Source organism: Oncorhynchus mykiss, chromosome 25, assembly GCF_057628025.1.
Source record: "Oncorhynchus mykiss isolate SJ-2025 chromosome 25, ASM5762802v1, whole genome shotgun sequence".
NCBI classification, from domain to species: Eukaryota; Metazoa; Chordata; class Actinopteri; order Salmoniformes; family Salmonidae; genus Oncorhynchus; species Oncorhynchus mykiss.
In genome coordinates this window covers 5,680,813-5,696,355 of record NC_143046.1, presented here as the reverse complement: position 1 = coordinate 5,696,355, position 15,543 = coordinate 5,680,813, and the positions used below count along the sequence as shown (strand labels likewise).

The following is a 15,543-nucleotide window of genomic DNA, read 5'->3' as shown; positions in this document are numbered from 1 at the left end:
TGTGATTGGTTGATTGCCTAATTGAATTGGAACATTTAAGTGGTTTACCAGGAAGTAGTAATCAATTGAATAAGAGAGCTCTTCAATTAATGAAGAGTTGGATAGGATGAGGATGACGAGTTGAGTTATGTCCCAAATGTCACCCTATTCCTTACATAGTGAAATACTTTTGACCAGAACCCTACGAGCCCTAGTCATATGTAGTGCACTTCATTGGAAAATGGGTGTCATTTGGGACACAGTTATTTAACCTTTTGATGCGTTTGGAGGCCCCATGTTACTGTTGTGATCCTTACTTCAATCGTAAGGACATTTGTTTCACAGAATGGTGGCACAGTTGAAGGGATGACTTGTCCCCCACACCAGATACTTCCTACCAAGCTTGGAAGCCCCAGTAGAAGGTCCGGTATATAAAATCTTCAAGTGGTCTTCAATAACCTAGTACCTAACTACATTATACAGTTGTACAGCCTATCAATGTCCCACCCCCACTGCTGACACACCGGCCACTCATACAAAGGTATTCACCCCCCATTTTATCTATTTTCCTTTTTTTAACATTTGGATTTCATGTTATGGACATACACAAAATAGTCAAAAATGGTGAAGTGAAATTTAAAAAAAATACTTGTTTACATTTTTTCCTCTAAAATAAATAAATGGAAAAGTGGTGCGTTTATTCACCCCCCTTTCGCTATGAAGCCCCTAAATAAGATCTGGTGCAACCAAATACCGCCAGAAGTCACATAATTAGTTAAATAAAGTCCACCTGTGTGCAATCTAAGTGTCACATGATCTCAGTATGTATACACCTGTTCTGAAAGGCCCCACAGTCTGCCACACCACTAAGCAAGGGGTACCACCAAGTAAGCGGCACTATGACGACCAAGGAGCTCGCCAAACAAGTTGTGGCGACGTACAGATCAGGGTTGGGCTAAATATACATATATATATATATTTTAAATGTCTTGGAATGGCCTTGTCAAAACCCAGACCTCAATCCAATTGAAAATCTGTGGTATGACTTAAATATTGCTGTACACCAGCAGAACCCATCCAACTTGAAGCAGCTGGAGCAGTTTTTCCTTGAAGAATGGGCAATAATCCCAGTGGCTAGATGTGCCAAGCTTATAGAGACATACCCCAAGAGACTTACAGCTGTAATTGCTACAGAAGGTGGCTATGCAAAGCATTGACTTTGGGGGGGTTGAATAGTTATGCATGCTCAAGTTTTCTGTTTTTTTCGTCTCTTATTTCTTGTTTGTTTCACGAAAAATATTTAGCATTTTAAAGTGGTAGGCATGTTGTATAAATCAAATGACAACAAAATAGGAAAAATGCCAAGTGGGGTGAAAACTTTTGCAAGCCACTGTACACAATCTTGATTTTGAAATGGTAAACAGATCTTGCTTGTTAGCTGGTGTGTGTATTTTATTTAACTAGGCAAATCAGTTAAGAACATGTTCTTATTTGCAATGACGGCCTAGGAACAGTGGGTTAACTGCCTTGTTCAGGGGCAGAACGACATATTTTTACCTTGTCAGCAGAGGGGATTTAAAATTGCAACCTTTCAGTTACTAGTCCAACACTCTAACCACTAGGCTACCTGCCTCTAACCACTAGGCTACCCACCTCTAACCACGAGGCTACCTGCCCCTAACCACGAGGCTACCTGCCTCTAACCACTAGGCTACCCGCCTCTAACCACTAGGCTACCCGCCTCTAACCACTAGGCTACCCGCCTCTAACCACTAGGCTAACTGCCTCTAACCACTAGGCTACCTGCCTCTAACCACTAGGCTACCCGCCTCTAACCACTAGGTTACCCGCCTCTAACCACTAGGCTACCTGACTCTAACCACGAGGCTACCCACCCTAACTAGGCTACCCGCCTCTAACCACTAGGCTACCCGCCTCTAACCACTAGGCTACCCGCCTCTAACCACTAGGCTAACTGCCTCTAACCACTAGGCTACCTGCCTCTAACCACTAGGTTACCCGCCTCTAACCACTAGGCTACCTGACTCTAACCACGAGGCTACCCACCCTAACCACGAGGCTACCCGCCCTTAACCACGAGGCTACCCGCCGCTAACCACGAGGCTACCTGCCTCTAACCACTAGGCTACCCGCCCCTAACCACGAGGCTGCCCACCTCTAACCACGAGGCTACCCGCCTCTAACCACTAGGCTACCCGCCCCTAACCACGAGGCTACCTGCCTCTAACCACGAGGCTACCTGCCTCTAACCACGAGGCTACCCGCCCCTAACCACGAGGCTACCCGCCTCTAACCACTAGGCTACCCGCCTCTAACCACTAGGCTACCCGCCCCTAACCACGAGGCTACATGCCTCTAACCACGAGGCTACCCGCCTCTAACCACGAGGCTACCCGTCTCTAACCACTAGGTTACCCGCCTCTAACCACTAGGCTACCCGCCCCTAACCACGAGGCTACCCACCCCTAACCACGAAGCTACCCGCCCTAACCACGAGGCTACCCACCTCTAACCACGAGGCTACCTGCCTCTAACCACTAGGTTACCCGCCCTAACCACGAGGCTACCTGCCTCTAACCACTAGGTTACCCGCCCTAACCACGAGGCTACCTGCCTCTAACCACTAGGCTACCCGCCCCTAACCACGAGGCTACCTGCCCCTAACCACTAGGTTACCCGCCCCTAACCACGAGGCTAACTGCCTCTAACCACTAGGTTACCCGTCCTTAACCACTAGGCTACCTGCCCCTAACCACGAGGCTACCTGCCTCTAACCACTAGGCTACCCACCCCTAACCACGAAGCTGCCCGCCCTAACCACGAGGCTACACGCCTTAACCACGAGGCTACCCACCCCTAACCACGAGGCTACCCGCCTCTAACCACTAGGTTACCCGCCTCTAACCACTAGGCTACCCGCCCCTAACCACGAGGCTATCCACCCCTAACCACGAGGCTACCCGCCTCTAACCACCAGGTTACCCGCCTCTAACCACTAGGCTACCCGCCCCTAACCACGAGGCTACCCACCCCTAACCACGAGGCTACCCGCCTCTAACCACTAGGTTACCCGCCTCTAACCACTAGGCTACCCGCCCCTAACCACGAGGCTATCCACCCCTAACCACGAGGCTACCCGCCTCTAACCACCAGGTTACCCGCCCCTAACCACGAGGCTACCCGCCCCTAACCACGAGGCTACCCGCCTCTAACCACGAGGCTACCCACCTCTAACCACGAGGCTACCCACCCCTAACCACGAGGCTACCCACCTCTAACCACGAGGCTACCCACCTCTAACCACTAGGTTACCCGCCTCTAACCACGTGGCTACCCACCCTAACCACGAGGCTACCCACCCCTAACCACGAGGCTACCCGCCCTAACCACGAGGCTACCTGCCCCTAACCACGTGGCTACCTGTCCCTAACCACGAGGCTACGCGCCCTAACCACGAGGCTACCTGCCCCTAACCACGAGACCACCCGCCCCTAACCACGTGGCTACCTGCCCCTAACCACTAGGTTACCCGCCCTAACCACGTGGCTACCTGCCCCTAACCACTAGGCTACCTGCCCTAACCACGAGGCTACTCGCCCTAACCACGAGGCTACCCACCCCTAACCACTAGGCTACCCGCCCCTAACCACTAGGCTACCCGCCCCTAACCACGAGGCTACCCACCTCTAACCACAAGGCTACCCACCTCTAACCACGAGGCTACCAGCCCCTAACCACGAGGCTATCCGCCCTAACCACGAGGCTACCCGCCTCTAACCACTAGGCTACCCGCCTCTAACCACGAGGCTACCCACCTCTAACCACGAGGCTACCAGCCCCTAACCACGAGGCTATCCGCCCTAACCACGAGGCTACCCGCCTCTAACCACTAGGCTACCCGCCTCTAACCACTAGGCTACCCGCCTCTAACCACTAGGCTAACTGCCTCTAACCACTAGGCTACCTGCCTCTAACCACTAGGTTACCCGCCTCTAACCACTAGGCTACCTGACTCTAACCACGAGGCTACCCACCCTAACCACGAGGCTACCCGCCCTTAACCACGAGGCTACCCGCCGCTAACCACGAGGCTACCTGCCTCTAACCACTAGGCTACCCGCCCCTAACCACGAGGCTGCCCACCTCTAACCACGAGGCTACCCGCCTCTAACCACTAGGCTACCCGCCCCTAACCACGAGGCTACCTGCCTCTAACCACGAGGCTACCTGCCTCTAACCACGAGGCTACCCGCCCCTAACCACGAGGCTACCCGCCTCTAACCACTAGGCTACCCGCCTCTAACCACTAGGCTACCCGCCCCTAACCACGAGGCTACATGCCTCTAACCACGAGGCTACCCGCCTCTAACCACGAGGCTACCCGTCTCTAACCACTAGGTTACCCGCCTCTAACCACTAGGCTACCCGCCCCTAACCACGAGGCTACCCACCCCTAACCACGAAGCTACCCGCCCTAACCACGAGGCTACCCACCTCTAACCACGAGGCTACCTGCCTCTAACCACTAGGTTACCCGCCCTAACCACGAGGCTACCTGCCTCTAACCACTAGGTTACCCGCCCTAACCACGAGGCTACCTGCCTCTAACCACTAGGCTACCCGCCCCTAACCACGAGGCTACCTGCCCCTAACCACTAGGTTACCCGCCCCTAACCACGAGGCTAACTGCCTCTAACCACTAGGTTACCCGTCCTTAACCACTAGGCTACCTGCCCCTAACCACGAGGCTACCTGCCTCTAACCACTAGGCTACCCACCCCTAACCACGAAGCTGCCCGCCCTAACCACGAGGCTACACGCCTTAACCACGAGGCTACCCACCCCTAACCACGAGGCTACCCGCCTCTAACCACTAGGTTACCCGCCTCTAACCACTAGGCTACCCGCCCCTAACCACGAGGCTATCCACCCCTAACCACGAGGCTACCCGCCTCTAACCACCAGGTTACCCGCCTCTAACCACTAGGCTACCCGCCCCTAACCACGAGGCTACCCACCCCTAACCACGAGGCTACCCGCCTCTAACCACTAGGTTACCCGCCTCTAACCACTAGGCTACCCGCCCCTAACCACGAGGCTATCCACCCCTAACCACGAGGCTACCCGCCTCTAACCACCAGGTTACCCGCCCCTAACCACGAGGCTACCCGCCCCTAACCACGAGGCTACCCGCCTCTAACCACGAGGCTACCCACCTCTAACCACGAGGCTACCCACCCCTAACCACGAGGCTACCCACCTCTAACCACGAGGCTACCCACCTCTAACCACTAGGTTACCCGCCTCTAACCACGTGGCTACCCACCCTAACCACGAGGCTACCCACCCCTAACCACGAGGCTACCCGCCCTAACCACGAGGCTACCTGCCCCTAACCACGTGGCTACCTGTCCCTAACCACGAGGCTACGCGCCCTAACCACGAGGCTACCTGCCCCTAACCACGAGACCACCCGCCCCTAACCACGTGGCTACCTGCCCCTAACCACTAGGTTACCCGCCCTAACCACGTGGCTACCTGCCCCTAACCACTAGGCTACCTGCCCTAACCACGAGGCTACTCGCCCTAACCACGAGGCTACCCACCCCTAACCACTAGGCTACCCGCCCCTAACCACTAGGCTACCCGCCCCTAACCACGAGGCTACCCACCTCTAACCACAAGGCTACCCACCTCTAACCACGAGGCTACCAGCCCCTAACCACGAGGCTATCCGCCCTAACCACGAGGCTACCCGCCTCTAACCACTAGGCTACCCGCCTCTAACCACGAGGCTACCCACCTCTAACCACGAGGCTACCAGCCCCTAACCACGAGGCTATCCGCCCTAACCACGAGGCTATCCGCCCTAACCACGAGGCTACCCGCCTCTAACCACGAGGCTATCCACTGCTTTGTGTGGGACATTTATTTTTTATTTAACCTTTAACCTTTAACATGTCAGTTGAGATCAAATTCTTATTTACAATGGCGACCTACCAAAAGGCCTCCTGTGGGGACTGGGGATAAAAAAAAATATATAGGACAAAACACACATAACGACAAGAGACACCACAACAATGCACAAAGAGAAATTAGCCAATGAGACATGATATGTGGCTGACTCCAGGACAGGTCACCTGACTCATTCCCATCACAACAGCACAAGAAACTGTGTTAGCTTGTTTTCATCCTAGAAAAAACTAATCTTTGAAAGAAGTGTAGAAAACTGAACTAAACATCAGAGCCTGCTGGAGAAGGTTTGTAGATGAACGATGCTCTCCAAGTAGCAAAAAGGGGTTTCGGTCAAATAAATCTTCATCTCTTCTGAGGCAATAAAAAAAGTTCACTGAAGTTCAAATGGAGAGAAAAGTATATAAACGTTTATTCTGTTTTTCTGTGTTCTATATTCTAAATGTTACAGTATGTTCCACAAGTCAGCACCTCTGTTCACCAAATCTGAATTTGTTCTAATTTATGTATCTGAAGTCCAATCTACCATAACATTAGTAGGTGTTACTCTCCAACAGACTGTACTGGTTTAGTGTTGACTGAAAGCCTTTAGGCTGGATGGATGGCCATTACTTCAGTATCATGCTGGTCATCATATACACACTCTCCCACCAGCCATCACTTCAGTTGCAGAATCACAAGCTGGTCACTTGTGTTTCTGATTGAGCTGGTCATAGCACTTGCACTGTGTTTCTCTGATTAACTTCTTGGGATCGGTGTACCTTCCACGGGAGGGTTAAGCTAACGTAGGCTAATGCGATTAACATGAGGTTGTAAGTAACATGAAAATGTCCCAGGACACAGACATATCTGATATTGGCAGAAAGCTTAAATTATTGTTGATCTAACTGCACTGTCCAATTTACAGCAGATATTACAGTGAAATAACACCTGCTATTGTTTGAGGAGAGTGCACAATTTTGGACATGAAAAGATATGAATAAACAAAATAAGGCACATTTGGGCAGTCTCAATGCAAAATGTTGAACATGAATGCAATGGTTCATTGCATCAGTCTAAAATCTTACAAATACTCTGCCATCTAGTGGCCAACATCTAAATTGTACCTGGGCTGGAATAATACGTTATATCCATTCTCTTGCATTTCAAAGATGATGGTAGAAAAGAAATATGAAACAATGGTTGTTTTTTCTTTGTATTATCTTTTACTAAATCTATTGTGTTATATTCTCTTTTCACATTTCCACACACTTCAAAGTGTGTCCTTTAACCAGTTGAGAACAAGTTCTCATTTACAGTCTAGCCAGACTCCTAGGTATTTGTAGTTGTCCACATATTCTAAGTCAGAACCGTCCAGAGTAGTGATGCTTGATGGGCGGGCAGGTGCGGGCAGCGATTGGTTGAATAGTATGCAATTAGTTTTACTTGCATTCAAGAGCAGTTGGAGGCCACGGAAGGAGAGTTGAATGGCATTGACGCTCGTATGGAGGTTAGTTAACTTCTTCGATATAGGGGGCGCTCTTTTAATTTTTGGATGAAAAACGTTCCCGTTTAAAACAATATATTTTGTCACAAGAAGATGCTCGATTATGCACATAATTGACAGCTTTGGAAAGAAAACACTCTGACGTTTCCACAACTGCAAATATATTGTCTGTGAGTGCCACAGAACTGATGTTACAGGCGAAACCCAGATAAAAATCCAATCAGGAAGTGCCTCATTTTTTGAAACCGCCTCATTCCAATGACTCCTTATATGGCTGTGGAGGAGCTAGGAGTCAGCTTACGTTTTTCACGTTTTCCCCAAGGTGTCTGCAGCATTGTGACGTATTTGTAGGCATTTATTTTTATTTATTTATTTATTTCACCTTTATTTAACCAGGTAGGCAAGTTGAGAACAAGTTCTCATTTACAATTGCGACCTGGCCAAGATAAAGCAAAGCACTTCGACACATACAACGACACAGAGTTACACATGGAGTAAAACAAACATACAGTCAATAATACAGTATAAACAAGTCTATATACGATGTGAGCAAATGAGGTGAGATAAGGGAGGTAAAGGCAAAAAGGCCATGGTGGCAAAGTAAATACAATATAGCAAGTAAAACACTGGAATGGTAGATTTGCAATGGGAGAATGTGCAAAGTAGAAATAAAAATAATGGGGTGCAAAGGAGCAAAATAAATAAATAAATTAAATACAGTAGGGAAAGAGGGAGTTGTTTGGGCTAAATTATAGGTGGACTATGTACAGGTGCAGTAATCTGTGAGCTGCTCTGACAGTTGGTGCTTAAAGCTAGTGAGGGAGATAAGTGTTTCCAGTTTCAGAGATTTTTGTAGTTCGTTCCAGGCATATCATTGGAAGATTGACCATAAGAGACTACATCTACCAGGTGGTCGCTTGGTGTCCTCCGTCGCAATTATTGCGTAATCTCCAGCTGCAGTATTTTTCCGTTTGCCTTTGATGAGAAACCGACTGCCAGGAATGATTTTTCATCGAATAGAATTGTGAAAAACACCTTGAGGATTGATTCTAAACAACATTTGCCATGTTTCTGTCGATATTATGGAGCTAATTTGGAAAAAAGTTTGGCGTTGTGTTGACTGCGGGACACAATCATGAAGTGGAACGACATTTATTGGATATTTCAAACTTTTTTAACAAATCAAAAACTGAAAAATTGGGCGTGCAAAATTATTCAGCCCCTTTACTTTCAGTGCAGCAAACTCTCCAGAAGTTCAGTGAGGATCTCTGAATGATCCAATGTTGACCTAAATGACTAATGATGATAAATACAATCCACCTGTGAGTAATCAAGTCTCCGTATAAATGCACCTGCACTGTGATAGTCTCAGAGGTCGGTTAAAAGCGCAGAGAGCATCATGAAGAACAAGGAACACACCAGGCAGGTCCGAGATACTATTGTGAAGAAGTTTAAAGCCGGATTTGGATACAAAAAGATTTCCCAAGCTTTAAACATCCCAAGGAGCACTGTGCAAGCGGTAATATTGCAATGGAAGGAGTATCAGACCACTGCAAATCTACCAAGACCTGGCCGTCCCTCTAAACTTTCAGCTCATACAAGGAGAAGACTGATCAGAGATGCAGCCAAGAGGCCCATGATCACTCTGGATGAACTGCAGAGATCTACAACTGAGGTGGGAGACTCTGTCCATAGGACAACAATCAGTCGTATATTGCACAAATCTGTCTTTTATGGAAGAGTGGAAAGAAGAAAGCCATTTCTTAAAGATATCCATAAAAAGTGTCGTTTAAAGTTTGCCACAAGCCACCTGGGAGAAAAATTGTAGACCTCCACAAGTCTGGTACATCTTTGGGAGCAATTTTCAACTGCCTGAAGGTACCACATTCATCTGTACAAACAATAGTACACAAGTATAAACGCCATGGGTGTTTAAACATCACAGCATGCTTTGGTGGTATGATATTCGACCCTCTGTAACTTTCTCATTCATCTTTATTCACAATTTATTCAAGATTATCCGTAAGCACGGTAGCATCCAAATTATTGTAGAATTATTTAGAAACACATTATATTCTTATTCAAAATTAATATTGCTCATCTTTATCAAGGGTGTAAATAATTTGGGAGCCTGCTGTATATAAACTCAGCAATAAAAGAAACATCTCTTTTTCAGGACCCTGTATATCGAAGATAATTCTTAACAATCCAAATAACTTCAGATATCTTCATTGTACAGGGTTTAAACACTGTTTCCCATGCTTGTTCAATGAACCATAAAAAATCATGAACATGCTCCTGTGGAACGGTCGTTAAGACACTAACAGCTTACAGACGGTAGGCAATTAAGGTCATAGTTATGAAAACGTAGGATACTAAAAAAAGGCCTTTCTACTGACTCTGAAAAACACAAAAAAAAAGATGCCCAGGGTCCCTGCTCATCTATGTGAACTTGCCTTAGGCATGCCACAAGGAGGCATGAGGACTGCAGATTTGGCCAGGGCAAAAATGTTCAAGGTCCGTACTGTGAGACGCCTAAGTCAGCGCTGCAGGGAGAAAGGACGGACAGCTGATTGTCCTCGCAGTGGCAGACCATGTGTAACAACACCTGTACAGGATCGGTACATCCAAACAGCTCACCTGTGGGACAGGTACAGGATGGCAACAACAACTGCCCGAGTTACACCAGGAACGCACAATCACTCCATCAGTGCTCAGACTGTCCGCAATAGGCTGAGAGAGGCTGGTCTTGTAGGCCTGTTGTAAGGCAGGTCCTCACCAGACATCACCGGCAACAATGTCGCCTGTGGGAACAAACCCACCATTGCTGGACCAGACAGGACTGACAGGCAGGCAGTTTTGTCTCACCAGGGGTGATGGTCGGATTTGCGTTTATCATCGAAGGAATGAATGTTACACCGAGGCCTGTACTCTGGAGCGGGATTGATTTGGAGGCGGAGGGTCCGTCATGGTCTGGGGCGGTGTGTCACAGCATCATCGGACTGAGCTTGTCATTGTAGGCAATCTCAACGCTGTGCGTTACAGGGCAGACATCCTCCTCCCTCATGTGGTACCCTTCCTGCAGGCTCTTCCTGACATGACCCTCCAACATGACAATGCCACCAGCCATACTGCTCGTTCTGTTCGTGTTTTCCTGCAAGACAGGAATGTTGGTGTTCTGCCATGGCCAGCAAAGAGCCCGGATCTAAATCCCATTGAGCACGTCTGGGATCTGTTGGATCAGAGGGTGAGAACTAGGGCCATTCTTCCGAGAAATGTCTGGGAACTTGCAGGTGCCTTGGTGGAAGAGTAAGGTAACTTCTCACAGGAAGAACTGGCAAATCTGGTGCAGTCTATGAGGAGGAGATGCACTGCAGTACTTAATGCAGCTGGTGGCCACACCAGATACTGACTGTTACTTTTGATTTTTGACCCCCCTTTGTTCAGGGACACATTATTCAATTTAGTCACACTTTAGTCACATGTCTGTGGAACTTGTTCAGTTTATGACTCAGTTGTTGTATCTTGTTATGTTCATACAAATATTTACACATGTTAAGTTTGCTGAATATAAATGCAGTTGACAGTGAGAAGACATTTCTTTTTTTGCTGAGTTTATATATATATATATATATATATATATATATATATATATATATATATATATATATATATATTTATATATATATAATCTCTGATTTGTCTTACCGTGTACACAGCTTGTATAACATCTCACTAGGACATCTCTCACAAGTCAGAGAAAAACTCTGGCCTGGCTTCACTGTACCGACTGGCTGTGGCTAAGCAGAATATGTCTGTTTCCCTAATGGCACCCTATCCCCTCTATAGTGCACTACATTAGACTAGAACCCTGTGGGCCCTGGTCAAGAGTAATGCAATAAGTTGGTAATAGGGTGCCATTTGGGACGCAAGTCACATCTATGTAGCCTAAAGGTGTTTTTCAGAGCAGAAATTGACTGTCTCTGCCTGTACCTAGTTTGTGTTAGGCTACGGCTGGGGGAATGTCATATCACATTAAAGATGCATGTCTGCTCTGAGGTGTTGACAGGAAATGTGATGGAGAAGAGTCCAGGCCTGCCGGCAGGGGTGATGTGTGTGTGCGTGCACTGATCAATATTCTCTCCGAGTCGCTCTTTCCCTCTCAAGTGGAAAATTATGATTTCAACACAATGACACAGCTGGAATTCAATCAAAACTGCACTGCGTGGCACTGGAGTGAAAATCCAAACAACAACAAGGACATGGTAGAACATTGGAATGGCTTTAACAGAGTCTCTAATACAGCTTCTAGAGAGGTTAGATCTACATGGCTCTAACAGTGTCTCCTACACAGCCTCTAGAGTGGTTAGACCTACATGACTCTAACAGGGTCTCTATTACAGCCTCTGGAGAGGTGATCTACATGTCTTTAACAGAGTCTCTAATACAGCCTCTAGAGAGGTTAGATCTACATGGCTTTAACAGAGTCTCTAATACAGCCTCTAGAGAGGTTATATCTACATGGCTCTAACAGCGTCTCCTATACAGCCTCTAGAGAGGTTAGATCTACACGTCTCAAACAATCTCTAATACAGCCTCTAGAGAGGTTATATCTACATATTCACAGCTATAGTCTCAGTAAACAGTCTCCTGAATCATAAGGTCTCTCAAAGAAGTTCATAATATCTACTCTATCATTAAGATTTACAATGAATAATCAACACAGTGTGTCCTCACACCCCACATCCCAATGGATAAACAGAGAGTAAGCAGGTCAAGGGAGTGTAGAATGGGGAATCCAGGACAGAGTAGCAGGACTGACGAGATGTCAGACTGGAGACAGGGACCAGAGTCAGAGCGGGCAGAACTGTAGCGGAGAGGAAAACAGCATCAGGCAAGAGAAAACAGGCACAACAGGACATTGGGGACAAATGGCTAGAAACGTGGACTGACTGAGCAGAGATTACGATCTGGCAGTGTGGAAGTGGTAGGACGGAGTATTTGTAGAGGTCTTGATTATGGAACGGGTTGCAGCTGGTGGGGATCTGCTCTGACTCCATCACAACTGTCTCTGCCCACACAAACACACACAGAGAGGGAGAGAGCACTGGGGGAGTGCCGGCAGGTCAAGGACACACAGGATGAGCACTAGGGGGCGAGGTAGGAGCAAATGTGACAGTACCCCCCCTCCCTCCAAATGTGACGGCGGGGCACCCAGCAGCGCTCCTCAGGACCGTATCCCTCCCAGTCCACCAGGTACTGCCAGCCACGACCCTGACGGTGCACATCCAAAGCCACCGGACGGTATAGGCAGAATGGTCATCGATGAGCCGAGGGGGGTGGAGGAGCTGCTGCAGGAGGAGACAGGGGACTGGAGCAGACAGGTTTAATCAAGGACACATGGAAGGTTGGATGGATCTTACGAGAGTCTGGGAGCTTCAGATGCTCAGCAGAGGGGTTAATGACATAATCAATCAAATTAATCGGGGGGGGGGGGGGAGTTTCCTGGAAGCTACTTTCAAAGGCAAGTCCTTTGATGAGAACCATTCCTTTTGGCCACGAGTGTGGACCGGAGCTGAGGCACGGTGACGGTTTGCTTGGGATTGAGTCCTGGTGCAGGCTCCAGGTGCGATGACAATGGTGCATGTGGTCATGGAATGAGGGCACCGCTTCCTCAACCTCTTGGGCGGGGAACAAGGGGGGTTGATAGCACAGAGCACACTCGAAGGGTGACATACCTGACGAGACGTTGATGAGGGTGTTGTGGGCATATTCCACCCAGGGTAGCTGAGCACTCCAAGAGGAAGGGTTATCTCCTGGTTGGCTCTTTCGGTATGGCCATTGGTCTGGGGGTGATATCCAGATGAAATACTGACATTAATACCAAGTGCTGAACAGAAGGATCTCCATACCTGGGATGTAAACTGGGGTCCCCTGTCGGAAACGATGTCAGTGGGAATGCCATGCAGCTGAAACACATTGGATACCAGCAGGTTCGCAGTCTCCCTCGAGGATGGAAGCTTGGAGAGGGGAATGAAGTGAGCCGCTTTGGAAAATCTGTCAATTATGGTGAGGATGCCTGAGTTAATGCTAGATGGGGGAAGGCCAGTGAAGTCCAGAGCTATGTGTGACCAGGGGTGACTGGGTATGGGAAGAGGGGAAGCAGACCGGAAGTGGGTTCGGTGGAGGTTTTGTTCCGGGCACAGATCGAACAGGCTGAGACGAACTCCCTGACGTCTCTCTCCATGGTGGGCCACCAAAAGCGCTGATGCAGGAAGGCAATTCATGTTCGGTTTATGCCAGGGTGACAGGTGAGGTGAGTAGAATGAGCCACTGAAGAACTTCAGAGCGAACTGATTCTAGAACAAACAGAGCCTTTCTAGGACCGTTACCTGGGTCAGGCTGGTTCTGCTGAGCCTGGCGAATACGGGACTCAATCTCCCAGGAGACAGCGGCAAAGATGCAGGTGGATGGCATAATGGTCTCTGTTTCTTGGGACCTACAGAGATAATCTGTCTGACAGATAAGATCTAAACCAGGCCAGAACTTGTTCGTGTAGACCAATTTGAGTTTCCAAACTCTCCAAAAGAATGTGGTAATCGATGGTATCAAAGCGGCACGAAGGTCTAGGAGCACGAGGACAGATGCAGAGCCTCGGTCTGATGACATTAAAAGGTCATTTGAAAATAAAAGAGAGCCGCACACTCTAGGAGCTCAGATGCAAAAATGTAATTACCAACGTTTCGACTGCCAAGCTGTCTTCATCAGGGTATAATCACAAACACTGCGGGATGACTCGTTTATGTAGTGTGAAAAGACACAGGTGTCTGTAATCATGGCCAAGAGTGGCCTAATATCATTGGTTAATTATCAAAATTCAAATGTCATACAAAGAACAGCATACAAACAACAAATGGATAGCATACGTTCATAAATTCATTTGACTACACAAGCTTACAAACAATTACAATGGCAAAGTCACAATAATCACAAGAATGGCTTCAGATCAAAGTCTACGTTGAGACCGAAGGGCGCAAGGGTCTTCAAGTTAAAAATCCAGGCAGCCTCTCTTTTTAACAATAAATTATCAATTTATGAACATTTGTTGTTAGTATGCTATTCTTTGTCTGACATTTTCTTTTATTTTCAAGTTTTCTACTCCGCTAGCCAGCACCTCGCCTAAATAGGTGTGTGTTTATTTTTCTTCTAGATCATTAAAAGGTCATTTACCACCTTCAGAAGTGCAGCCTCAGTGCTGTGATGGGTTCTTAAACCAGACTGAAGCGTTTCATAGACATTGTTTCTCTTCAGGAAGGTTGTGAGTTGCTGCGCAACAGTTTCTTTCTTTTTTTTTTTGTTGAGAGGAATGGGACATTCGATATAGGCCGATAGTTTTTTATATTTTCTGGGTCAAGTTTTGGATTTTTCAAGAGCGGCTATATTACTGCCACTTTAGTGAGTTTGGTACACATCCGCTGGATAGAGAGCCGTTTTTTTACGTTCAACATAAGAGGGCCAAGCTCAGGAAGCAGCTATTTCAGTAGTTTAGTTGGAATAGGGTCCAGTATGCAGTTTGAAGGTTTAGAGGACATGATTATTTTCATCAATGTGTCAAGAGATATAGTATTAAAAAACTTGAGTGTCTCCCTTGATCTTAGGCACTGGCAGAGTTGTGCAGACTCAGGACAACTGAGCTTTGGAGGAATACTCAGATTTAAAGAGGTGTCCGTAATTTCCTTTCTAATGATTATGATCTTTTTGTCTACGAAGTTCATGCACTTGTCACTGCTGAAGTGAAAGCCATCCTCTCTTTTTGGAGTTGGCATGTGGACTTTTCCTTGTGAATATTAAAGTCACAAAAAAACTGAATATTATCTACCATGACTACAAGGCCCGATTGGAATTCAGGGACCTCTGTGAGGAATGCTGTATTTGGCCCAGGAGGCCTGTAAACAGTAGCTATAAAAAGTGTTTGAGTAGGCTGCATAGATTTCATGAGTAAAAGTTCAAAAGACGAAAGCGCATTAGTTAAAAAAAAAACATATTTATATAATTTAAATTTGCTATCGTAAATGTTTGCAACA

The 15,543-nt window shown here is 47.5% G+C and overlaps 1 long non-coding RNA gene across 1 annotated transcript in view; it reads right to left on the bottom strand.

Annotated features, from left to right (window-relative positions):
• LOC149971522 (uncharacterized) overlaps positions 1-15,543 on the bottom strand; it is a 255,974-nt gene that overhangs the window by 189,381 nt on the left and 51,050 nt on the right. The gene's annotated exons all lie outside the window — the stretch shown is intronic.